The following is a 19,513-nucleotide window of genomic DNA, read 5'->3' as shown; positions in this document are numbered from 1 at the left end:
AAAATGAAAAGATAGAAGAAGAAAGAAAAAGATGAAAAGATGGATAGATGAGAAGATGAACGGACAAATACCGGTTGAGTGGCTCCGATACCACTTGATACGCCCAAAATTCGAGGATCACTCAGCCGGATTAGAAAGGATAGAAACTCGCCAAGGTGCAAGGTGCAACAAGGGAGATTTGATGGATTGAGGGGTCGCACAGCAGTTGCGGAAGGCTGCTGATATTCCCAACTCCAATCACTGCTAGATATGACACACTAGTCCAGCAAAAGGAGGCTGTTGCTTGGATACTACACACCAAGAAACAAAGAAATGTTCTAGACAAAGAACAAAGAGATAAACTCATAAAATGAAAAAGAAAATTGATTGATTATTCTCAAATGAGATTAAATGAGTTTATATAGAGATAGAAAACTTGGTCACAAAGCCAAGTATTATTCTTGAAACTAAAACACAATAAAGATAGATAGTTGAATGAAGATTCAACTCTTTAAAGTTTGTCTTCCCAAGGTGTCCTTCCCAAGGTGAGTTGAACTCTATTTTCGTCATCCCTCTTTGACCACAAAATAAAGTGATTATTTTGAGCTTTCTTGGACTTGAATTATGCTCAAAGTGCGATGGACTTGATAGGTATCATCCCCAATAGTATCTCCCATGCTCTCTTTAGCCATAAGCTTTTTAACTGACCCATTAAGGGTTTCTTTGATCTTTTCTCTCTTTGACTCTTTGGTCCAACTTGCTGATGAGAAACAACATGGGTTGTACCGTTTCTTCACATTGGAATTAGTAGAAACACCTCCTGGTTGCCAAACATAATTCTGGAAGCACCTAAACCAACTGGACCTAAAATTCTTCATGTGAAGAACAAGGTTGACCTCCTTTGGCAAATGAAGCGTAACTTTGTGGTTTGTTGGCCAGATCTTGTGTTCTTGGGCTTGTTGGAAACATAAGAGATCCATTAACATCCTCCAACCTATTTCGAGTCGAAATTGATGCTGAGTTAGTCTGTGTAACACGATCTTTGGCTCAGACGCGAAACTGGGATTGGGGCAGATCTACTGATTTGAAATATCCATATCTTTCAAGTATGAACTTATTTTAATGTGCTTCCAATTCTCAGTGATTCTAGGATGGATCAAGATTCTAGAAAAATTTGGTTCATACCTTGAATCCTTTTGAATTGGTCGGATTCCTCTTGATACGCCCAAAATTCGAGGATCACTCAGCCGGATTAGAAAGGATAGAAACTCGCCAAGGTGCAAGGTGCAACAAGGGAGATTTGATGGATTGAGGGGTCGCACAGCAGTTGCGGAAGGCTGCTGATATTCCCAACTCCAATCACTGCTAGATATGACACTCTAGTCCAGCAAAAGGAGGGTGTTGCTTGGATACTACACACCAAGAAACAAAGAAATGTTCTAGACAAAGAACAAAGAGATAAACTCATAAAATGAAAAAGAAAATTGATTGATTATTCTCAATTGAGATTACATGAGTTTATATAGAGATAGAAAACTTGGTCACAAAGCCAAGTATTATTCTTGAAACTAAAACACAATAAAGATAGATAGTTGAATGAAGATTCAACTCTTTGAAGTTTGTCTTCCCAAGGTGTCCTTCCCAAGGTGAGTTGAACTCCATTTTCGTCATCCCTCTTTGACCACAAAATAAAGTGATTATTTTGAGCTTTCTTGGACTTGAATTAGGCTCAAAGTGGGCTGGACTTGATAGGTATCATCCCCAATAGTATCTCCCATGCTCTCTTTAGCCATAAGCTTTTTAACTGACCCATTAAGGGTTTCTTTTATCTATTCTCTCTTTGACTTTTTGGTCCAACTTGCTGATGAGAAACAACATGGGTTGTACCATTTCTTAACATTGAGCTTAGTAGAAACACCTTCTGGTTGCCAAACATAATTCTGGAATTACCTAAACCAACTGGACCTAAAATTATTCATGTGAAGAACTAGGTTGACCTCCTTTGGCAAATGAAGTGTAACTTTGTGGTTTGTTGGCCAGATCTTGTGTTCTTGGGCTTGTTGGAAACATAAGAGATCCATTAACATCCTCCAACCGATTTCGTGTCGAAATTGATGCTGAGTTCGTCTGTGTAACACGATATTTGGCTCAGACGCGAAACTGGGACTGGGACAGATCCACTGATTTGAAATATCCATATCTTTCAAGTATGAACTGCTTTTAATGTGCTTCCAATTCTTAGTGATTCTAGGATAGATCAAGATTCCAGAACATTTTGGTTTATACCTTGAATTCGTTTGAATTGGTCGGAATCCTCCTTTGAATACTCGTAGGTCCAAATCGCGTAGCCATGAGTTCACCTGAGTTGTAAAATGAATAACTTCTTCATCTGAACTCTGATTGGACTGATTCCACCTCGAGATATGCTCTAGATGAGGTAAGAATGTATCACAAGTAGTTGTTTGGCTGGAAGAGTTGACCTTTGACTTCGTTCGTGGTGAGCAAGACTCAAGGGTCGTCTTGGATGGTCTCATGATCACATCATACCTCTCCTCTTGAAAAAGTTTCGTCCTCGAAACTGTAAGGCCATGGGTGGGAGAGTGTTAAAGTGATTCTGGTGGCTTTTCTTTGAGGGAATATATGACTCCATATTGTATACCATGAGGCAGAAGTGCACCGCTTTCCGTGAGACCTTTCTTTATTCCTTCAAAGTCCACAACTTGCTTAATCTTACTTGGCCATAAGTGGAACGTTTGCTTTTCTCAACTTGGTTCCATAACCTCTTCTAGTAAACTCTTTACTCTGATTTCTGGTTTGAAAAATACTGATTCTCCAAAAACAAAGTCCACTGCTTCCACCATTTTAACATCAAGAGTATATTCTTCAAGTGTAGATAATATTGGATACCTCTTTGTTGGTGCATTAGCTGAATCATTCATACTGCCAGGGTTGTTGATGATCATGTCTTCATTCGCAGCTTCCTCACTATGATCTTTGTTGATCTCTTTATGCGCTGGTTCTTTGGTTTCTGTTTGCTCACTCGGTGATTTTGTTATTTCTAACAGATTATCCTGAACTATCAACTCCTTATGCTCCTTTGGTGATGGTAAGAAAACAAAAGCAACTTCCTCTTCCTTAGAAACAAAAGACGTCCTTTCTTGTGGGTAACTTGGTGTGACAGTAGACGCTCCATCAATTGGTCTATAAGTCCTCAAAATATGATTTGAACCACGATGGTGATGGTGGGGAACAAATCGTTTCTTCAAAATATACTTCATTTCTGCCCAAGTTTCAATGGGGTGTTCTCCATTTCTCCTCCTGCTTACCACCAACTGATCCGACCAAGTAATAGCATAATCACAAAATCCAATGGCTGCAACTCGTACCTTCTTCATCTCGCAATAGTTTTGACAACTAAAAATTGACTCAATCTTTTCCTCCCACTCTAGATATGAATTTGGGTCGTTCTTGCCTTTAAAGGTAGGAATCTTCAACTTCAAAATACCCATGTTAGCATCCATTCTTCCTCTTGCTTCTCCAGAACTTCTTGGTTTCATGTGGCTCCCTCTTGATGATTGACTATTGTAATAATCGTCATACCTTGCTACTCTAGGTTGATCTCTTTCCTTTCTATGATGCAACATTTGTGGTTGTCTCGGTTGTGCCTCCGCTTGAACTACATCCAACCTCTCGTAGAGGACATTCATCTTAACCCTTAACAACTGTCGCGTCTCTTCCATAAGTGCTTGAAACTGTAGATTTGGAATCCCAAGCCCTTCGTCTTCGATGATTCCACGTTCTCGACGATCATTCTACATTTTTTTTTCTTTTTTTTTTTTGCTTTTTTTTCCTCTTTTTTTTTTGTTTTTTTTTTTTCCTTTTTTTTCTTTGTTTCTTTTTTTTTTTTTCTCTTTTTCTGTATTTCTTTTTTGAAAGAAGATGAAAGAAAGAAAATGATAGAAAATGAAAAGATAGAAGAAGAAAGAAAAAGATGAAAAGATGGATAAATGAGACACAATAAAGATAGATAGTTGAATGAAGATTCAACTCTTTGAAGTTTGTCTTCCCAAGGTGTCCTTCCCAAGGTGAGTTGAACTCCATTTTCGTCATCCCTCTTTGACCACAAAATAAATTGATTAGTTTGAGCTTTCTTGGACTTGAATTAGGCTCAAAGTGGGCTGGACTTGATAGGTATCATCCCCAATAGTATCTCCCATGCTCTCTTTAGCCATAAGCTTTTTAATTGACCCATTAAGGGTTTCTTTGATCTTTTCTCTCTTTGACTCTTTGTTCCAATTTGCTGATGACAAACAACATGGGTTATACCATTTCTTCACATTGAGCTTAGTAGAAACACCTCCTGGTTGCCAAATGTAATTCTGGAAGCACCTAAACCAACTGGACCTAAAATTCTTCATGTGAAGAACTAGGTTGACCTCCTTTGGCAAATGAAGCGTAACTTTGTGGTTTTGTTGGTCAGATCTTGTGTTCTTGGGCTTGTTGGAAATATAAGAGATCCATTAACATCCTCAAACCGATTTCATGTCGAAATTGATGCTGAGTTAGTCTGTGTAACACGATCTTTGGCTCAGACGCAAAACTGGGACAGGGACAGATCTACTGATTTGAAATATCCATATCTTTCAAGTATGAACTGGTTTTAATGTGATTCTAATTCTCAGTGATTCTATGATGGATCAAGATTCCAGAACATGTTGGTTCATACCTTGAGTCCGTTTGAATTGGTCGGAATCCTCCTTTGAATACTCGTAGGTCCAAATCGTGTAGCCATGAGTTCACCTGAGTTGTAAAATGAATAACTTCTTCATCTGAACTCTGATTGGACTGATTCCACCTCGAGATATGCTCTAGATGAGGTAAGAATGTATCACAAATAGTTGTTTGGCTGGAAGAGTTGACCTTTGACTTCGTTCGTGGTGAGCAAGACTCAAGGGTCGTCTTGGATGGTCTCATGATCACATCACAAACTCTCTTATGCCATTATTACCAAAATTCCCATAGCTCAATGTGAACATTCCTGAACCAACACCATCTTCTTTTCTTGCATTGTTCCACTTACAGCTTTGTTCTTCATCGAAAACCACATCTCTGCTCACAATAACCCTCAATGTCGTGGGATCTAACAACCTATATGCTTTCGATCCTGGTTCAGTGCCCAGATGTACAAGTGCGTTGGATCGATCATCCAATTTCTTTAGGTGTTGCTCCTCAGTTTTGGCGTAACCAACACAACCAAAAACTCGTAGGTGCTCCAGATTTGGCTTTTTCTTCTTAAACACTTCATATGGTGTCTGTGTGTTCAAAGCTCTAGTCATCACTCTATTTATGAGATAAGTGGAATGCCTAACACTTCATATGGTGTCTGTGTGTTCAAAGCTCTACGTGTTGCTTCATGTGTTTAAGAATGCTTCTAGTCATCTCAAGCAACGTCTGATTTCTCCTTTCAGCAACTCCATTCTGTTGTGGAGAATAAGGTGCTGTTAAATGCCTTTGTATTCCAGATTCTTCACAGTATCTGCTGAACTCTTTTGACACAAACTCACCTCCTCGATCTGTTCTAAATCATCTTATTTCAGTCCCTGATTCTTGCTCTGCAAGTGATTTGAAGATCTTAAATCGTTCAAAGGCTTCATTATTTTCCTTCAAAAGCAAGGTCCACATATAGCGAGAATAATCATCTATTATCACAAACATATATCTCTTACCAGCAGATGTTGCAGGAGTAATTGGTCCACACACGTCTCCGTGAACAAGTTCTAAAACTTGTGAGGCCCGATATGAAGTTGCTTTAGGGAAAGCTTGCCTTGTTTGCTTTCCCAGCAAACATGAGGATTATGTTTCCTTTTCAACAACCAAGCTAGGCATTCCTGTGACCATGTCTTTTCTTATCATAGTCTTCATACTCTCTACCCCAATGTGGCCTAGTCTCGCATGCCATTTTGATGCATCTTTAGTAGTTACGACTTGTAAGCATCGGGTGTTTTCAACCTCCATAACAACCTTGTAAAGCCGGTTCTTTGATATGTTGGCTTTCACTAGTAGTTTTCCATCCTTGTCACATAGAATCAGAAACTTATTCTTCATTCTAATGTCACAACCAGATTTTGTAGTTTGACTTAGACTGATGATGTTACTCCTCAGTTATGGAATGAAGTAAACATCACTCAGAACTTTTCTATCGATAGAGCCTTTTCCTTTTATGTCGATGCGGGAATCATCGCCAAATCTAACCTTACCTGTCATTATTTCATCAATCTTGAAGAAATAGCTAAGATTACCTATCATGTGATTGCTGGCTCCATTATCCAACTACCAGACACTGTCACTAGCAGGATGATTCTCAAACTTGTCTGGCTTTACTTTCCTCTCGTTTAGATAAACTACCTCATGCATCATCAACTCATCAGCTACATGAGTTTCTTCATCCTCGGTTTCTTGTGTTTCCTGCCTCTTAAGCAACCTATCAGGACAATTAGAAGCATAATGACCAGTTTTGTCACACTGATAGCACACAAAGCATCCTCGTCCACCAAACCTACCACCATGTTGTCCTCTTACTCTGTTCGCAGCGAAATTGTCATGATACGCTTGAGACTCCATATTCGCATACATGAGCTTTCCTTGTTCTTCTTCTTGTTCTTCTTCTTCGTCACTAATTCTTTCTTCATAGGCTTTGAGTCTACCAATGATATCTTCAAAACTTGTTGTGCTAAAATCAAGAACCTATTCTAAACTAGCAACGGTGGATTAGTGCTTCAGGGATGGATTGGAACAAAATACCTATAGCCATATCATTCTTGTCTTGATTATCTGATCCTGGTTCAATCGCCTCCCATACCTTGTGTATTTGCAGAGTGACCTTCATTCTCATAGACCAAACCGTATGGTTGGTAGTATTGAGCATTGGACATTGAATCAAGGAGGAGCCGCTTTCTCGTGTTGGATTTGGAACCGCAACGATCGTACCTGCAGTTCCCTCTGTATCTCCCATGGTTTAGATTGCAGAACAAGAAATTTGTTTCTTGTTTTAGACGTGTTTCTAGTTGAAAAAGAAAAACGTGGTTTGATGAATAGGATTTTTCTTTCTTAGTTCGAGGATTGCTAGTTTGAAAGATTCAATAATGCTCTGATACCAAATATTGAATCAAACTCTAGTAACCTTGATTGAACTCTCTTGAGAAAACCCTTTTATTGCTTTCGAAACTGACTCAAAACTAAAGCTCTCACAAACTCTCTTATCTTTCTCACAAGTTATGCCACAACCCAGCACATCCTTATATATACATTAAGAGACCTTAAAACCAAATCCTAATAGAAATAGGTTTAACTTAGATAACTCCTAAGTTCCTTTAGGCTAATCCTAATCAATGTCTCGGTAGGACTAGTGTAGAAGCTTCTTAACTTTGCTTGTTCTTCAAGCTTAAGCCAACAAATGACTTTTTTTATGGTGGGGTAGGGTAGATTAGTTACCAAATTAACCTTCTAATTTACAAGTTTTACAAAATCTGAAAATCCATTATGAGTTAGAATTTGTGACTGGAGAAGTGAAGAGAGATAATACTACCAGTAAGTCATAATGAGTACCAAAATTAAAGTTGAGATTACAGTTGGAAGAGATGGTGTTTGTGATTGTTATGGAGGTGCCAATGGTGGTGATTGAAAGTAATTACAGAGGTGGTGATTGGGTAATTTTCAAAAAGTAGCATGAATCATGTTAACATTATATTTGTTTATCATATAAATAGCATCTGATATTACAAAAATAGCAGGCTTGGTTGGAGTAGATACAAAAAGCATGCGATATTATCATTTGCTGGATTATATCATGTCATTTATATAAAAAAACACTATAATTACAATAGTTTTCTAAAAAACATGATAGATAAAGATAGATACACTCTCGGGGTGACGGTCTTGGTGCACAATGAGGACGTTGCGATCTCTTAGTGAGGGTGAATTGTGACACCACGGTTTCAGAGACTTGCGGAGAGGTTTAAAAAAATGTATTTGGCCACCTGTGTCACTACAGTGCACTTATCTTTTCGGTCCAGGGTCATGGCATAACTCCAGAGTTAAGCGTGCTTGAGCTGGAGTAGTCTTAGGATGGGTGACCTTTCGGGAAGTGACTGTCGGAACTGGGTGAGTAAGGACAAAACACAGGGAAAGATCATGTGGTGATTTGTAGGGACGGTAACAAGTCTCGGACGTAGCAAACCGACCGTTAGATATGGATGGGCTCATGGGCCTAGTGAGAGGATGTGAGGCCCATTAAGGAAAATGGACCCATGGACTGGGATTGGACATGGGGCCCACTAAGGGCTTGACTGGTTCAAACGCTGCGGTTGCGGTTGCGGTTGCGGGAGATTGCGGAAGCGGGCGATTGTGGTTTCAAGCGTTATTAAGCGTTTTGAATGACTGGTTTAGCGGTTTAAAATTGGTGCGTTTGCGAGAGGTTTACGACTGGTTGACCAGTGGGTGCAATAGCGGTTGGAACATAATAAATGTGATATCTAATATGCAAATGTTTAAAAACACCAAACTTTTTATTAAACTTGATTTATAATTAAAATTTATTAAAATAATAATTATTCAAAAAAAAATCATATTGAAATACTTATTCCTTTATGCATTTGGCTTTTCACCAAAAATTTAATCAAGTAATTTGATAAATGACAAAACATATACTTTAGATCGTAGATCTTTTCTCTTTTCTCTTAGATTGTGGGTCAGTAGTTGCATCGGTAGGAATGGTCAAGTGAGAGTTGAGAAGAGTTACTGGTGATTTGTTTTAATATTTTTCACAAATAATTTTATTTTCTTAAATTCTGATGAAATATTATATTTATTTAGATTTTTTTGAACTTATGTGCGATGTGCCATTAAATTTACATAAAGTTTTCCGGGTTATTGTTAATTGGAATATTATTTTCTTCTAATCGTTTATTTTATTATCTCAGCAATCATATCCGTACTTCATTTTCTCCCATCCTTAATGAGTAAAATGGTTAGATAGAAAATATTACAAAAAAAAATTAATTATCATTGATTTCTTTTAAGTTTTTTTACAAAAAAAAAAAAAAAAAAAAAAAAAAAAAAAAAATATCCAACCGCAATCGCCCGCAACCGCTAACGGTTGCGGGAAGCAGCTTTTGAAATTCAGTGGTTTGGAGCGGTTGGGAGCGATTAGGAGCGATTGGAAGCGGTTTGTGTGATTGGTTCCAATCGCTAGCAACCGCTACCACCCGCAAACGCATCGTTTGCGGAAGGTATCGGGAGAACCAGTCAACACCTAAGAGGTGGCGGTTGGGGCGTTACAGAAGAGAAATGTGACGGTGATGATATTGGAGGTGGTGGTCGTTACAGAGGTGCGGTGATTGTTACAGAGATGATGGTGATGGACTTGACGAAGTGGATATGTGTTAGTGATGGTGAATTTAGTGATAAAGCGAAAGGTTTATGTATTTTTAATGACAGAGAAACATAAATGAAGCAGCAAGAAAAAGAATAAAGATAAATGAAGAGAGAGATATTGAGATAAAATGTGTACTAAAAGTTATGAATGTAACTTACATCATCCTTCCAACAAGTTACTATTACATAAGGGTTTTTTTTTAATACCAATTTATATTAAAATTTAAATGGGCTTTCCAAAATAATTGGAGAAACGGAGAAATAAACCATCACCTGTGAAGAAGATCAGAACTTGCTGATTGGAACCTGATGACGACCGGAAGCAGAGACTCGAAGTAGTAGTACCAGCAAACAAAAGTCACACCGCTTTGCGGCAACACCATCGGATCAGAAGCTTCGAAAGAAATGTTTGGTTTCCATGCCCGCCTCCTTCTCGATAACCTACCTAACCCGCTACAAGACACCTGGTATGCTCAAGCCTCCAACGACCGACTCTACCGGAGCTAGATCACGTTCCTAGCAATCTAACCCCTTGGGTTCTATCACCTCTCCTCTAAATCTGGTATCCTTCGCATCTTTGAACAACATCCTTTCAATCTGTTACAAATAATGCTAATTTCGTGGCGGTTTTATAGCGGCTAGTGGCTCAATAGAGTCTCCAAAAACCGGAATCCCACGAGAACCCTCTAGAAACCAAAAGTTTCCACAATTAACCCCATACAACACAGCGCATCCCACCGTTCCCCCATTGACTTCCGCCGCAACCGCAACTAGTAATTTAGAAGGTGAGCCTCAAGAAGAATCCACCACGGATCATTGGAATTCTCAGCCCAGTTCAATAGGTCTAGGATTCATCTCGACCTTCAAATCAGGCCCACTGTTGCATCAACTGTTAGAGAAAGGATATGCTCACCGTTTCCCACCTTTTGCAAAATCCAAGACCTACAATCAATGTTCATCCCACTCTTACCGCCACACAAATCTAGATCTCATACATAAAAAGAACACACCGGATTCGGCAAGAGATCACCATAAAACGACAACAGGAACTAAACCGAAGCAAAGCCCCCAACTCCCACTGTTCACCAAAGCCAAACCAACCCGCCAGAGAAGAAACAAGGACAAACGACAACCTCTTCCCAGATCCGCCATTAGAAAGCTACATAAACGGCGCTGTCCTCAAGCATCTGTAATGAGCCACCTCAAGCGATTCTTCGCTAGATCCGCCGAAAACCTCACTGAAACCATCACTAAGAGAGCACAACCCGAAAGTGGAGTACAGATTTGCACAAGAAAAGGAATGAGTAGTAGGAGGACAAAAATAAGAAGCTAAAAAGGAGGGACCAGCCCTCTCCAGCGCCAGAAGAACTTGTCGGGAAGGCAAACGAAATAGATCTAGGATAAACTTAGAGAGAAGCCGGAGAGTTTTCTACTATTATTATATAAGGTTATTTTCTTAATTCTTGTTTGTCTCATAGTTATCAATACAAGAAAACTTTCTTATTTCTCTCTAGAATTTGACACATTAGATTTATTATTCAAGCACGATTTGACACCTTAATTAAAATTATTAAATTATCAAATTATAATATGAATAGATGTCAACTTATTTTCTGCTTACCTGTCAATATTTATGATTCCAATAAGACCTATAGAAGAGGCCCATTAACCAAAAAAATTTAAACATTTTATCAAATTGTTGTTTGTCTTGTCCTCGACTTCTTTGGGTTCTGTTGTTTATGTGCTTCATATCAAATTGGTTTTCTTTCCAAGAGTATTATTCTATATTGATTCGTTGTTGTTGTAGATTAGAACTGAGGAAAGCATGTTTTTTCTTGGATCTGATTATAGTAGATCTCTTCCATGTAGTTTTCTAAATTCACTCTTTCTCTCTTTCTCACCTTAGAAATCATCGCCGTTAGAAAATAAAGGAGAAGCTTGCATAAGGCGAGCTCTAAAGAAGGCAATCAAAGACTTACGTTTTTGAGATCATCGATGAGTATTCGAAGGCTGGAACAAAGCTTGGAAATTTTTTGAAAATAGTAAAAAAGTGAGTATAGGAATCGATCACTAAATTGGATAAATATTAAATTTTAAATTGAAGGCTTGCTTCATTCTGATGACGAAGACGCTGGTGGATTTTGATGTAGTTGTGGCAGCGTAAGGGGTTTTGATTGAAACTCTCAAGGCTTCAGGTCCATAGCGCCTGTTCGAATATTCTTCCCAGTAGAAAGCCCATGGATGCTTCATTTTGATTCTTAACGCCTTCAAAAAGTATCTTCTTTAGTTTTTGCTAAGAAGTCAAATTTTGAGCTTTATCGGCTTCAGAAGTCTGGATGTTGTTGTCATTGCTTGAAAAAGCCATTGATTAGTCTCTTCCAAAAGATTCAGTTTCTTTGTCACCGGAATTATGAAGGAGACAATGGGAAGTTAGAGAAAGAGAGACAACTTTCTTAGTTATACACTCAAACCACATGAATAATAAATAATAATAAATATAATAATATTAATAAATACTCTAGACTAGTGGTCTCATACCCATTAGCCACCTAACCACAATCAAAACTAAAAAGCATTAATGGCTTTAATTCATAATAACCAGACCACATGAATCAAAGAACCAGCAATCTTAAACAATGTACTAATGACTCAACTCTAGCAAACTAGCATAACCAGACAACCACCAAATGAGGCACTACAACATCCTCCTCTTCATTGTCTTGATTCCACGATCACACTTTCCCTTTACCTGAACCACAAACACAAATTGCAATGCATGAGTATTTTATAAACACTCAGTAAGGCAATCCTCCCATCTACTGGGCTATATACACAAGCAGTAGGGACATCTCTAACCATCAACCAACAATCAATAACCAAACAACAACAAACCAGGACTTTGCATCGACCGACACCAACCATGCATCGACCGACACAAGCTTGCATCGACCAATACAAGGTACACTTGTATCGACCAACACGCACATTACATCGACCGACACATGCTCGACATTTCACGCCTCCACATGGCATCGACCGATGCTCCTAGGTCAATTCGCGCCGTCCTCGCATTGTATCAACTGACACACATGCCGAGCATCGTTTTCTCCGAAGCTTCTCGTCGGATCTTTACTCCTACAAACGTCAAACTCGATCCCAAGCCTCAAGAAAGCCTCACAAAGCTTTAACTAACAATCTAACAAGCCACACAACACATAAACAAGCAGATCATAGAAATCTCCAGCTTATATAAGTCATGGTCATGCATTTACCTTTGCCAAAGAAGATTCTGAACCTCAAACAAGAAGGGAAACGCTCCTAGGAAGCTCCTACAACGATCCCAGCTACAGATCTCGACAGAAACCTCCTCAAATCTCGGCCAAACACTCAAGTTTATGCTTTTATAAGCGATTCCAGGGTTTTTCTAACCCCAAAACGCAACGTTTAACTTAAACTCCTCCGCACAAAACCGACCTTGCATCGACCGATGCACATAGTGGAGACTTTGTTTTGTACAAGGGAATGGCTCTGAAGTCCTCGCCTCTGGCTCCCAAGTCTGCTCCTTAACACCATCACAGTCCCATAGGACTCTCATCAAAGGAATCTTCTTCTTCTGAAGTTCCTTGATCCTCCTCTCAAGAACCCTCACCGGTCTCGCCTCCAAAGTCATGTTAGGTTTAGTTCCTCAGGAATCTTAGCCAACAACCGATCATCCTCACGGAGACACTTCCGTAACATAAACACTTGGAAAAACTTGTGGAACAAACGCATAACCTTAGCTAACTCCAGTCTATATGCCACCGGTCCCACCCGCTCAATCACTCTGAAGGGACCCATATACCTCGGACTCAACTTAGTCTCTGTCAATGACGTTTTCGGACCCCGCAAAATGGCCATCTTAAGGTACACTCTGTCTCCCACCTGAAACTCAAGATCTCTCCTCCTCCTATCGGCATAACTCCTCTGATTATCCTGAGCTTTCTTCATGTTCAGCTTGAGAACCTGAATCTTCTCTGAGGTCTCTTAAACAAAACTATCACCATACATTCTCCTCTCCCCCACCTTAGTCTAGCATAACGGTGTACGACATGGCCTCCTATAAAACGCCTCATAAGGAGCCATCCTAATACTCGTCTGGTAACTGTTGTTATAAGCAAACTCTACCAAGCTCAGGTGATCTGCCTAATGGACACCCCAATCCAACACACACATCCTCAGAAAATCCTCCAAAGTCTGGATTATCCTCTCTGACTGCCCATCTGTCTAGGGATGATAAGTTGTACTCATATGCACGTTAGTGCCCATATCTGCCTGAAACATTCTCCAGAACACTGAAGTGAACTTGCAATCCCTATCAGACACAATAATAGCTGGCACCCCACGCAACCTGACTATCTCCTTCACATATTTCTTAGCCAAGACTGCCACTCCATCAGTCTTCTTAATGGCCAGAAAATGTGCCGACTTAGTCAACCGGTCCACAATGACCCAAATAGCATCAAACGTCCTGGACACTAGCAAACCCACCACGAAGTCCATAGTAAACATATCCCACTTCCACTCTGGAATGGGAAGACTTTTCAATAACCCTCCTGGGACCTGATGCTCAGCCTTCACTAGCTGACACACATCACACCTCGGGACCCAACTAGCCACATCCTTCTTCATCCCGATCCAGTGATAGTACCTCTTGAGATCACGGTACATCTTAGTCGCTCATGGATGAATAGAGAACATGGTCACATGAGCCTCTCTCAGGATCTCCTGCCTCAACTCCTCATCCTTGGGCACACAGATCTGCCCGTGCACCAAAATAATACCATTAGCGGATACTTGATACTCTGAATCAACATCCTTAAAGACATTCACCATCCCCAAATCCTTCTCCTGAGACAACCGCACCCTGCTCAGAAGATCTGCTCTATCAGCTGCAACCAAACCCAACGGCTCCTGAGAAACCGCACACAAACTCAATGCACTGATCTCCCCTACCAGAGACTCCATATCCTGCTCTTGAGCCGAAGTCGCCTGCTTCCGACTCAAGGCATCTGCACCAAGTTAGCCTTACCAGGGTGATAGGCTATCTTCAAATCAAAGTCTTCCACTAGCTCCATCCACCGCCTCTGCCTCAAATTCAGCTTGGGCTGAGTGAATATATACTTCAGGCTCTTATGATCTGTAAACACTTGTACCTTTGCACCAAAAAGATAAGATCTCCAAATCTTCAGGGCAAAAACTACAATATTCATCTCCAAGTCATGAGTAGGATAGTAGTCGTCATGCTTCCACAACTGCCGCAAAGCATAGGCAATCACCTTCCCATGTTGCATCAGTACACACCCCAAACCGACTCTAGATGCATCAGTATAAACAACATAGGATTCTCCCTGCTCTGACAAAGCCAACACAGGCGTAGTAGTCAGCATCTCCTTCAGGCTTGCAAAACCCTCCTCACACTCTTGTGACCAAACAAAAGAAACATCCTTCCCTGTCAACTTAGTCATAGGATGTGCGCTCCTCGCAAAGCCCTGCACAAAAATCTCATGTAGTAACCTGTCAACCCAAGAAAACTCCTGGTCTTTGTGGCATTATGCGGTCTAGGCCAATCTGTGATAGCCTGAATCTTCTCCAAATCTACAGAAACCCCCTCTGCAGAAACAATGTGACCCAGAAAATCCATCTCACGCTGCCAAAAACTACACTTGCTCAACTTAGCAAAAAACTTCTGCTCCCGCAGCTTTTCCAGATTGCCCTCAAATGCACTGCATGCTCCTCATGACTCTTAGAATAAACAAGGATATCGTCGATGAAAATGATGACAGACACGTCCAGAAACTCCTTAAACATGTTGTTCATCAATCTCATAAACACTGATAGTGTGTTAGTCAACCCAAACGGCATCACCACAAACTCATAATGCCTCTACCTCGTCTTAAATGCAGTGTTCCTCACATCTTCCTCATCTATCGAAATCTGATGATAACCCGACACCAGATCTATCTTGGAGAACAAAGTAGCACCTCTTAACTGATCCAACAACTCATCTATCCTAGGAAGAGGGTACTTGTTCTTCACAGTGACCCGGTTCAGGCCCCTATAGTTAATACACAAGCGGAAACTTCCATCCTTCTTCTTAACGAATAACACCGGCTCTCCCCACGGTGATACACTAGGACGAATGAATCCCTTGTTCAACAGATCCTCCAACTGCTTCTTCAACTCTGACATCTTTGCTGGAGCCATCATGTAAGGAGCCTTGGATAACGGTGTCGTCCCCGGTTCTAGCTCCATCGTAAAAGGGTTAGACCGAGATGGTGGTAACCCCTGCAATGACTGGAACACATACTCAAACTCCTCAAAAACCTGAATACCGCTAACCGTAGACTGTCCCACTGACTCTGGCATAGATATAGTAACCAGATAAGCCTCACGGCCCTTCTCGATTATCTTCCCAGCCTGCGCGGCCGAGATCACGAGACTCCCCGAAGTCGGTCTTACTCCATGAAAAACCAACTTTCCTCATGGACGCTCAAACTCCACTCTACCCCAACGACAAACAAGATGGACCATATGTCGATGCAACCAATCCATCCCCAAGATGATGTCATACAACTCCACAGGAGTGATAAGCAAATCCGCTGGACACGACTCCCCTGCGATCTGAATATCAATACCCCTCGCCAGTCCAATAACCCTCAGAAACTTGCCTCCTGCAACTCTGACCACTCCCGCTCGCTCTCCGGGATCTCCTTTGATATCCGCACTCTCTGCACATTCCAGAGTAATGAAACTATGAGTAGCTCCAGAATCAAACATAACATGGGACTTAAACCCGCCCACCAACAAGGTCCCTACACAAAACTCATGTGTTGAGAACCTAACACTTTATCACAAGCAAAACATAAAATCTGAACCTACTGAAATTCACAAAGTTTGAGTACCAGAAATTATATATGTGATCGCCCCGGCACTGATTCCACCAGTCTCTGTAGTTGGGTAAACCCATGGCGCCTACTCAATCTATGCCACCTGTTGCACTCCCGGCTGCACTACCTGCGGCAAAGCTGCCACTGCTATCGGCTCCAACTTGGGGCACTTGGGCTTGATGTGCCCTGGCTCCCTGCAATGATAGCATACACGAACCGCTGCCTGAGCCGTCGGCACTGCATTCCTATGGGGACAGCTAGCTACCATGTGTTCTAAACTACCACACCCATAGCACCCTGCACCACTCGGTCTCTGCGTAGCTTCCCACTTCTTCTTGGTTTCCTAGCGCAGGCTTACTGCCCTTACCAGAACCCCCATGATGTTGAGCCTTCTTAGGCTGGACTGATGGACTAACCGCCACTGACTATGCCCGGATGTCCTCCTCAATCTCTGCTGCATTCTCAACCAGCTCTGCACGCATAGCATAACCCCGACCTCTACAGTGAACCCTCAAGTCACCACGTAGGGCACTCATAAACCTCCTGATCTGTGCATCCTCAGACTCCATAGCCCGACCCCCTGATGTGATTCTCCCAAGGAATCGACGCTCTAAGGTAGGTAGACTGATAATCCTAGAACTTCGATGGCTCGCGAAGCTTGATGATAAGGCGTGAGATAAACTCGAAAATCCTTATGCCCCAAACTCTCTTAAAACAAACCAAACAAAGCAAGGCGGTGGAACTTTAGATAGAAGCTTCGCGGAGACAGATGACAAGGCGTGAGACGAATCCCGAAAATCCTTGTGCCCTAGACTCTCTTATAACGACTCTTCAATCCTCAGCTAGTGAATGGCAACGTCAAGTGCTGTGGAATCACTTGATATATCGAAAACTCTTTGATGTAACCCACCAAGGAGAAAGAACAAGTTTCAAATGAACAATGGAGTTTACCACTCTCAAATAAAAGATAAAAGATTTCTTGATTGAATGCCTTTCTCAAATGAGATTACATGTGTTTATATAGGGATAGAAAACTTGGTCACAAAGCCAAGTATTGATTATTATTTAAACTAAAAACATTAAAGATACTAATTTGAATGAAGACAAAACTCTTGGTGCATGTTTCCTTCCTCCAAAGTGACTTTTGGTGCATTTATCTCTTATTTTCGTCACTCTTCTTAGACCACAAAATAAAGTGATTATTTTGGGCTTTCTTAGGCTTGTATTAGGCTCAAAGTGGACTGGATTTGATAGATATCATCCCCAATACAATTTTCCATGTTCTCTTTGCTCCAAATATCTTCAAATATCAACTGAACAGCTTCAGCAAGATGTTTGGTCCTTGCCCTTGTCATTGGTCCAACTGGTACAAGCATAGCATCCTCAGGAATAAACTCAGCTTCCACTTGATCATCATTGCTTTCCATTATCATATCATGCCCCTCCTCTTCAAAAGGATTTGTCCTCAAATCCGGACCATCTGCAACAAATGGATCCATATCAGAAACATTAAAAATGGAACTCACTTTGTACTTACCTTGCAAATCAAGCTTGTAAGCATTATCACTGATTTTCCTCAAGATCTTGAATGGACCATCGACCCTTGGCATTAGTTTAGACTCTCTTTCAGCTGGAAAACGTTCCTTTCTCAAGTGTATCCATACTAGATCTCCCACTTCAAAAACCAGCTGGCGTCTTCCTTTGTTTGCTTGCTTCTCATACTGCTATGTCCTTGCTTCAATATTGAGTCGTGCCTTCTCATGAATCTGCTTAACAAGTTCAGCTTTCTTTTTCCCATCCATACTAACTCTTTCACTCAGAGGTAAAGGAATTAGATCCAAAGGTGTTAAAGGGTTAAAACCATAAAAAATTTGGAAAGGAGAATACTTAGTAGCAGAACGAACTGAATGATTATATGCAAACTCAACATGAGGCAAACAATCTTCCCAAGATTTGATGTTCTTCTTAATGATAGCACGCAAAAGTGTAGACAAAGTCCTATTCACTACTTCAGTTTGTCCATCAGTTTGAGGATGACAAGTAGTTGAAAATAACAACTTAGTCCCTAACTTAGACCACAAAGTTTTCCAGAAATAGCTTAAGAACTTCGTATCTCTATCAGAAACAATATTTCTAGGCATGCCATGCAATCGAACAACTTCTCTAAAGAATAAATCAGCAACGTTTGAAGCATCATCAGTTTTGTGACATGGAATGAAGTGTGCCATCTTAGAAAATCTATCAACAACCACAAAGACAGAATCTCTACCTTTCTTGGCTCCAGGAAGTCCTAGCACAAAATCCATTGAAAGATCAGTCCAAGGTTCAGTAGGGATGGATAAAGGAGTATACAAACCATGGGGTTGTACTTTAGACTTGGCTTGCTTGCAAGTGACACACCTTCCGCAAATCCTTTCCACATCTCTTTTCATATGCGGCCAGTAGAAGTGATCCTACATAACACTAAGTGTTTTGGCAACTCCAAAATGTCCCATTAATCCTCCTCCATGAGCTTTTCTGACAAGCAAATCTCTCAAAGAACAATTAGGCACACACAAACGATTTTCATAGAATAGAAATCCTTCATGCTGAAAGTATTTTCCATGAGCAAACTTTTCACAAGCTTGGAAATCTTCTTTAAACTCACAATCAGTAACATATATCTCCATAAGTTGTTCAAAACCTTACAACTTAGCATCAAGGGTTGAGATAAGTACATACCTTCTTGACAAAGCATCGGCAACAACATTGTCTTTACCTTGTTTGTATTGAATGACATATGGAAATGTTTCTATGAACTCAACCCATCGAGCATGGCGCTTGTTTAGAGACTCATGATCTGTGTGAATCACAAACTCCTTGGGCCAAAGATAGTGTTGCCAAGTTTGTAGCGCTCTAACCAAAGCGTACAGCTCCTTATCATAGGTTGGATAATTCAAGGTTGCTCCTCCAAGTTTCTCACTGAAATAAGCAATTGGTTTCTTATCTTGCATCAGCACAGCTCCAATTCCTACACCAGAAGCATCACATTCAATTTCAAAAGTTTTCTTAAAATCTGGTAACGAAAGAAGGGGTGTAGAAGTGAGTTTTTGTTTCAAGAGTTGAAATGCTTCTTCCTGTGCTGTCTCCTATTTAAATCCAACTACCTTCTTGATAACCTCAGTGAGAGGAGCAGC

At 40.6% G+C, this 19,513-nt stretch overlaps 1 long non-coding RNA gene across 1 annotated transcript; it reads right to left on the bottom strand.

The window, feature by feature from the left end:
* Positions 1–345: 345 nt before the first annotated feature.
* On the bottom strand, positions 346–1,473 carry LOC147947024 (uncharacterized). Its single transcript, XR_015587104.1, has 2 exons — positions 1,165–1,473; positions 346–973 (listed from the first exon to the last, which is right to left on the bottom strand). It is a non-coding gene; the product is annotated as an uncharacterized LOC147947024 (long non-coding RNA).
* Between the last annotated feature and the right edge of the window lie 18,040 nt (positions 1,474–19,513).

The sequence above is a fragment of the Camelina sativa genome, chromosome 3 (genome assembly GCF_030686135.1).
Source record: "Camelina sativa cultivar CO46 ecotype springtype chromosome 3, ASM3068613v1".
Taxonomy (NCBI): domain Eukaryota; kingdom Viridiplantae; phylum Streptophyta; class Magnoliopsida; order Brassicales; family Brassicaceae; genus Camelina; species Camelina sativa.
The sequence above is the reverse complement of the archived record's forward strand: the minus strand, read 5'-3'. Positions and strand labels throughout refer to the sequence as shown.